Source organism: Coregonus lavaretus, assembly GCF_964263955.1.
Source record: "Coregonus lavaretus genome assembly, chromosome: 12".
NCBI lineage: Eukaryota > Metazoa > Chordata > Actinopteri > Salmoniformes > Salmonidae > Coregonus > Coregonus lavaretus.
The window spans coordinates 22962237-22970276 of NC_139999.1; the positions used below are offsets into that span (position 1 = coordinate 22962237).

The 8040-nt window shown below is 44.5% G+C and overlaps 1 protein-coding gene across 1 annotated transcript in view; it reads right to left on the minus strand.

Moving 5' to 3' along the window:
- The window catches only part of atxn7 (ataxin 7), a 31125-nt gene extending 29993 nt beyond the window's left edge, over positions 1-1132 (minus strand). Inside the window, exon 1 of the mRNA XM_084173586.1 lies at positions 1041-1132. The gene's annotated coding sequence lies outside the window, so the exon portion shown is untranslated. The remainder of the gene's footprint in view (positions 1-1040) is intronic.
- Between the last annotated feature and the right edge of the window lie 6908 nt (positions 1133-8040).

Sequence of the window (8040 nt, forward strand, 5' to 3'; positions counted from 1 at the left end):
TCTGCTTTTTTTCTCTCAACACTTTTTTGTTGTTTTATTTTACTTTTTTATTAAAACATAAATGCATTGTTGGCTAAGGGCTGTAAGTAAGCATTTCAAATGTCTACACCTGTTGTATTCGGCGCATGTGGCAAATATAATTTGATGTCATGGAGAAGTTGGCTAGATAAGCTCATGGACAGAAACACATCATCATGTCTAACGGTGGTCCTTGCTATCCGGGATCCCCCCCACCCCACTGAAGTTGAAATTTAAAAAAGGTTAAGGCAGGGTTTCCCAAACTTGGTCTTCAGGGACCCAAAGGGGTGCACGTTTTGGTTTTTGTCCTAACACTACACAGCTGATTCAAATAATAAACTAATCATCAAGCTTTGATCATTTGAATCAGCTGTGTAGTGTTAAGGCAAAAACCAAAATGTGCACCCCTTGGGGTCCCGAGGACCGAGTTGGGGAAACGCTGGGTTAAGGTAAGGGTAAGGGTTAAGGTTGTCGCTCTGGATAAGCGTCTGCTAAATGACTAAATGGTTAGGGATGTCCCAAGGATCCCGGGTAGCACTGACCATTAACGGTCGCCTCGCGCATGTGCAGGCCGTCAAATACGCTCATTCGATATAAAGACAATATGTTTTTGACTAAGATGAAAACGTGTCAGTTTATCACTTTCACGAGGTTGGCGTAATAACATGTTCAACTACTTAAGACATTTGCTCGAACATAGCTAGTGCCTTTAGACTTCGAGAAAAATTATTTCTTAGTTGATAATTTTTCACTTAGTTTTTCACTCATTGACTTCTCAAACCCCAAACCCCGGCCTGGTCTGATTGGTCTGTTTCATAGGCATTCCCGGAAGTCTCGCGATGTTGAGCCTCTGGTTTAGAAACTCTGTGCCCATTTCACCAAAATGTAGATAATTTCGCAGTCAATCGAGGAGTGGCTAGCTAGCTAGCATTAGCGCTAGCTAGCTGGCCAGCCATGTCTTCCAATGAAGCTGGCAGAAGTCATTAACAGCCGACATAGAAACATTATGTATTTGCACTTACCAAGGTCCTGGACGTTAGGGATGCAAATGTGACGGCAGACAGATACAAATCTGTTGAATGTGGCGGATATTAAAGTATGGAGATCGTGCAAAAAGAACGAATGCAATGCTCACTGACTGTGGAGGTCTTTACCAGGTGCTTCCATGTCTGTTTACCAAACTGCATTCTGGGATGCAGACGTCACTATATTTTAGAGTCTATGCTTCACGCACGCACGTCGCTGTCCTGCCAGCTAACGGTTTTACCCCTTCTTTTATTCCACAATGGGTTTCACAGAGCTGAAACTGGTACCATTTTGTGTCTTGTCATAGGGGCCAAGTAACAATTTTCAGCTAAATACATGCACGGTAATGGTGAAGAGGAGTAGTTTCACGAGATTCTCATGCTGTCAAAATGAACACGAGCTGGTCTTTTGACCAATCCGTGCCACTTTTTTTCAGAGGCGGGGCATATCCAGTAGTGCTGGGGAGTGTTCAGTCCGAGATACTTTTGAGGAGATGGGAAACTCCATTGGAATCGTATTACCTCCATTGTGTACGTTGCCCATGCAGCGTCAATGGGCCGCGCGGTGCATTCTGGGTGATTATGAGACAAGGCTAGCACCACAGAGTTTCTAAACCCAGAGACTTCCGACAAAATTTTGACCATGTAGACCAGGCTGGGGTTTGGGCTTTGATAAATCAATTAGGGAATTGAACATTTCTTCCTTAGCTGTTAATTTTCTCGAAATCTAAAGGCACAACCTAGATTTGAGACAAAGTCTTAAGTAGTTGAGGATGTTAAAAACAACTTTATATTGAAGGAGTGCCTTTGAGTTGAAGGCCTGCACATGCGCAGTTCGGCGCGAGACCATCGTTAGACCTGATGACGTATTTCTGCGCATGAGCTTAGCGAGCCAACGTCGCCATGACATCGCCTACAAGCGTGATCGGGATTTCTATTGGAGAAGCAGTTTCTGCCTATCTTCATACTGTACTGTCTTTGATTGCAATACTTCAGCGATGAAGAAGGGAGAGGGACAACTGGGCGAAAAATCTGTATTTTCCAGCAGGTGGTGTTGTTTCGTTTCTTTCGCTCACCAAGCGAGGAGTTTTTGTATGAGTGTCGAATTTGATCAACAACAAATGTAATGGCTTATTTGCTACGTGAGGTTTATTTGATCAAATATGTTTCGTAATGATTAGGTTGTTACGAGTGTACTTAGGTTGTTACGAGTGCAAATAGTCAGGAATGATTCGCAAGGAAGGTGGATCTTTTTGAATATGAAAGTGGATGAAAAACAGATTTGGCTCATTAATCTATATGGTCCAAATCAGGATGATCCATACTTCTTCGAAAATATTTATACAAATTTATTGAACTTACAGGCAACAAATTATCAAATCGTTATGGTGGGAGACTATAACACAGTGTTAAGTACCTCAATGGACCGTAAAGGGAATCACTCTACAAACTATCATCAACGTGTCCTTAAGGAAATCACAAATATTATGGACACATTAGAAATAGTGAATATTTGGAGACTAAAAAACCCCAACCTAGTGAAATATACGTGGAGGAGACTTAATCAAGCTAGTCGTCTTGACTACTTTCTTGTCTCTTTCTCTCTTGCATCAACGGTTTAAAAAGTTTTAATAGGAGACAGAATGCAATCCGATCATCATCTAATTGGCCTTCACATAACTCTTATAGAATTTCCACGTGGACAGGGATATTGGAAATTTAATCAAAGTTTACTGGAGTACAATTATTATTATTTTTAACTAAGACAAAATCATTTATAACTGAATTTTTCCAGTACAATATAGGTTCAGCAAATCCCCTTATTGTTTGGGATACCTTTAAATGTACCTTCAGAGGTCATTCAATTCAATATTTATCAATAATAAAAAAGCAGTTTCTGGCTAAAGAGACAAGACTAACAAGGGAAATACATGAACTAATAGTACAGGTAGTGTCAAGTCCTCCTCTTGTTCACCATCCAAAGGACACAGGGACAACTCAAATTTCTGACTCAATCTTTTTTTTTTTTGTTTGCTTTCAGTTGATTGGTCTGTCCAGTAAATTAGCCAGCAAATTAGGTTGTAAACCTTTAAAGACAGAACAAAAAGTTACCATTTTAATTAAACATTTTAATGAACTTAAATTAGTTTAAACATTTAAATAAACATTCTAAATAACTTAAATGAATTAACCATTTAAGCCTTTTACCATTGGCGTCTTTGGACTGAACCTGTGAGTGAACTTGGAGTCTTCTCTCTGAAGTTTGTTCTTCTGAATGACTGAGCCCCTCCATGCCTTCACAGGTGCTCCAAATCAGTGAAAATGACTGATCAGGTGACAAGCAGCCGGTTTGCTGCTGCTGGTGCACTCTGGGAAGTGTAGTTCTTTGACTCACTCCTGAGATTCAGCTCAACACCTCCCACTTGAGCTCCTGTTTTTTTCAAATCCAGAGAGGTCACACAAGCCCTTCCCACCTCTGTTTGTTCTTCAATGGGAAGTAGAATGACAAGGCGTCTGACATCTCTATGAAGAATTGTGGCTGGGATTTTGGTTTGAAGCCTCTTCGTTCTTTCACCGTTTGCTCTTGTGGGCCCTTTTTTGCTGTTTGACTTTGTGATGTGAACAGGATAGCTGGGAAAAGTCTTCACAAGCACATCTCTTACGATGCCTTTGCTGTCAGCATTGACACCGACCACTCTAGCCAGCTTGTACTGTCCTCTTAGGGCGTTTTGGTCAGCCAACCAGACCACATCTCCAACAGCAACATTTCGCTCTTTGGTGTGCCATTTGTTCCTTATGAACAGATTAGGTCCAGCCAATTGGCTCCACTTCTTCCAGAAATGGCTTAACTCTGCTTGAATATGTTTAAGTCTTTTGTAAGGGTAGCCATCAAACTGGAAATCTCCAGGGTCTCCCTTTGGATTGGTACGTCCTAAAAGCAGAGAATTCGGGGTGATGTACTCTACACAATCTTCTCTGCTTTGAGTTCTTGCATCAATGGGTCTCTCATTAGCAAGGTTGGCTGCCATGAAGAGAAAAGTTTGGAATTCTCCCCACGTGAAAACACCATCTCCACCAAGGTTGCTCAACGCCCGCTTCACTACTTTGACAGCTGCCTCTGCGGCACCATTCCTATGGGGAGAGTCTGCAGGGTGGATCTTCCATGACCATTCTGTACCATGCTTGGCAGCTGTCTTCAAGTTCAGACTTGTTTAGTTGGTTAAGGAATTTTTGAAGTGCGGGTTTGGCTCCCACAAAGTTAGTGCCAGGGTCTGACCAGAGTTTCCTGGGGTGTCCTCTCAGTGAAGTGAACCTTTGATAGGCTAGCAGGAATCCTTCAGATGACATGTCACTCACCACTTCAGTGTGTATGGCTCGGGAAGCCATGCAGCAGAAGACTATTCCCCATACTTTGAGTCTAGTTCTCTTCTTGACCTCATCTTTCACTTCATAAGGGCCGAACAGGTCCATGGTGGTGAATTCAAAAGGTGCAGCTGGGCCTGTTCGCTCTAGAGGCAGGTCAGCCATGATTTGTTGACACTGTTTTGCCTTGTTTTTCCTGCAGACCACACAGCTGTCAACCATTTTCTTGGCAAGTCTACAGCCTTTTATTAACCAGGCTTTCTTCCTCATCCGGAGAAGGGTTCCCGCCACTCCCTCGTGGTTTGCTTTGTGGGATTCTTGTGCCAGCAGTGTAGACACGCATGCTTCAAAGGGTAAAACTGGCACTGCTGTCTTATCTTCGTTGAATGTCTGAATTCTGCCTCCACAAACTAGCAGCCCAGAGTTCACATCTTTGTACACTGTCAGTCTGCTTAGAGTTGTGTCTGAAAAATCTGTACCTTCTTGAGCTGCGAGGAAAAGGTATTTGAGTGCATCTTCATGTTCTTTGACAGTCAGCACAGCTTGCTTGGGTGATCTTACCTCCCTCTTTGCCTGTTTAGGGGCCCGGCCCTTCCTCTTCAGCCACTGCTTGGCTGCTAGACAAACCCAGGCAACGACTCTCACCAGTTTGGACAGGCTACTGAATCTTCTTACTTCCACAAGATCTTTAACCCAGCCAGTGGGCTTCCTTCTAAGAAGATTTGGTTTTACCACAGGTATTCCCTCTTGAGTTTCACTCTTTGGACTTTCCTGAGTGCCTTGTAGGTCTTCTTTCTGCTGACTACTTCTTGCTTGAGCTCTTGTTAATGCACCTGAGAATGCCTTCCTCTGGAGCTTGTTTACACTCTCCCTGGCATGAGCTGCAACCTCTCCAGCTGATTTTATAGGCCACTCCTCCACTGGCCACTTTAGGAACTCTGGTCCATTTTGCCATGTGGAATTCTCCTTCAAATCTTCAGGAGCACCCCCTCTTGTTATGATGTCAGCTATGTTTAGATCCCCACGGATCCACCACCAGTCTTGCACTTGTCCAGCCTTCTGGATTTCACCCACTCTATTTGCAAAGAAGGTTTTGTACCCATAACTGACTCTTTGGATGGCTCCCAAGACCGTTTGACTGTCAAGTAGATGGAACCATCTCTCGATCTTCAGTCGAGCATGCTTTTCCACATACTTCCTGATCCTGGCTGTGAAGACAGCACCACAAATCTCAGCTCTTACAGCTTCTCCCTTCTGATCCAGGGGTGTCAGCTTGGCTTTTGATTCAACAAATCGAACTTTAGTGCCTTGACTTGTCTCCCATCTTAAGTACATCACAGCTCCACAGGTTTTGTCACTTCCATCAGAGAATGTGATGCCCCAAGGTTTCCCTTCCCAGCCAGCTGGTGTGAGGCTCCTGTGGAATTTCACCTCTCCAAGCTGCACATATTCTTCAAAAAGCTGGATGGCTTCTTCTCTGAGGCTTTCTGAGAGAGGTTGGTCCCAGGTTTCTTGGGTTAGTTTCCCACCCCCTCCCTCTTGGAATGCTTTTCGAACAAGAATTGCTCCCTTCTGTTTGGCAGGTGTAACTAAGCCAATTGGGTCGTACAGTCCAGCCACTTGGCTTAAGAGAGCCCTCCTAGTCAGTGGGTTAGGTGTCAGTTCTCACCTCCTCCTTGAGAATATTTTTTCCAACTCTCATCTTCTTTTTCCTTTTGGAAAAGTTAACTGAGGTTAACATGTAGAGCTTGTCTTCATCCATTTGGTAGCCGATACCCAAGGCTTTGTTGTCTTCGTCCCTCATTTGATTTGGAAGAATTAAGGTTTTACTTTGTGTCTTTGTTAGAACCTCCATCTCCATTCCTTGCCTCCCACTTTGCCCTGACCGGACCCATGGTTTGAGGAAGAACCCTCCAGCTTTCAAGATCTCTTCGACATTTGCTGTGATTTTGTCAAGTTTATTCAGGTCATTTTGGGAGGTTAAGAGGTCATCCACATAACTGTCCTCTTCAATGACTCTGCGCTCATCCTCCAAGTGAAGAAATTTGGGCAGGCGTGCTGTTTCCCTCATAGCCAACTGAGCAATGCAACCAGCAGGTCTGTCCCCAATGTTTACTCTGGTTATTGCATATTCACTTATCTCTTCATCTGGGCTGTCCCTCCAGAGGAACCTGTGAAGATGCATCTCACGCTCCTCCAGCCATACAGAGTTGTATATCTTTTTGATGTCTCCTAGAGATGCATACGTCCCTTCTCTGAACCTCAGCAAGACAGCTCTTATAGGGTTGAGAACGTCTGGTCCCTTCAGAAGAAGATCATTCATACCCACGCCTTTGTATTTCTGGCTACTATTCCATACAATACGAACCGGTGTTGTCACCGAATGAGGGTTTGGTGCCACCAGGTGGCTTACGTACCACACTGGTCCGTTCCACTCGTCCATGATTTTGTTGGTGAGTTTTATGGCTGCGCCTTGCTCGACCATTTCATGGATCTGGGTAGCATATGCGACTTTCCAGTCTGGCTCTCTGCTTAGTTGCTTTTCCATCCTTAAGAAACAAGCCTGGACTGCACTTTTGTTGTTCGGGAGAGAGGCTGGATCTACCGTCCAAGGATACTTTGCATTCCAATGTGGAGCCGGTGTGTGAGCATCCCCCTTCTTGTAGGTGAGGCCTTCTTTAATGATCTCCAGTTCCCTTTCCTCTGCCAGGGTCATTTCCTTTCCTCCTGGTGGACAGTTTCCACATCGGCATCCTCCACATCTTGGCTCACATGCAGCTCTGATGCTGTCCCAGTGCCACCACTCAAGGAACTCACGGTTACTGGCAGCTGTAAATTTGGTCTGAGTCACATCCTCCTGCTGTAGCTGGGCTGTGTCAGTTGTTGGACTTGTGATTTCTTGATATTTGACAGCTGCTGTCCTCATGGAGCGAGCGAAGTGTGTTTTGGACTCATATGCTGCAACCTCCACTTCTTCAAATAAGTCGGGATGTGCTCCACCCACTGTTTTCCCCAATGGACCCTCCCACAAGACAAGGTCTCCGATGATTTTTACCCTCTGGGGAGCGAGTCTTCCCTCTCGGTGGCTAATGAGAAGTTCAACCTCTTCTGGCCTTTCCAATTCTGTAAGTTTGACTTCTGGGAAGAATTTTTTCAACTTCTCAGGTTCAATTACTTGATGCACTCTGGCGATTTCATCCAAGCCGTAGCAGACCATTTCATGAGCTCTCTCTGTCCCTTTAGGTGTCTTGACTCTGACTTTGAGGAGAAACCTTTGTGTGTTCACCTCCATGGTCATACCACCAACCCCATGCACAACTAAAGTTATCTTCTCATGTCTTAACCTCAGTCTTTCAGCAGCCTTATGGGTAATGTAGTTTGTGTCTGAAGCAAGGTCAATTCAAGTCCCAATCTTCTGCCCTGCGTTTGCCGTGACTTGCATCGACATCATGATGACAGGAAGTTCAGAGAGCCCATTTCTCTGCGGTAGCTCAGACTGGCCTGAAGCATCGAGTGTCACTGCGGTTTTGTTGGTGTTGGTGAAAGCCTTTCTGCATCGATCTGCCATTTCCTGGGAAAGTTCAGACAAGATCTCCTCTTGTTCCTCCGTTAGCTTGCTTTCACCTTTGCCGTC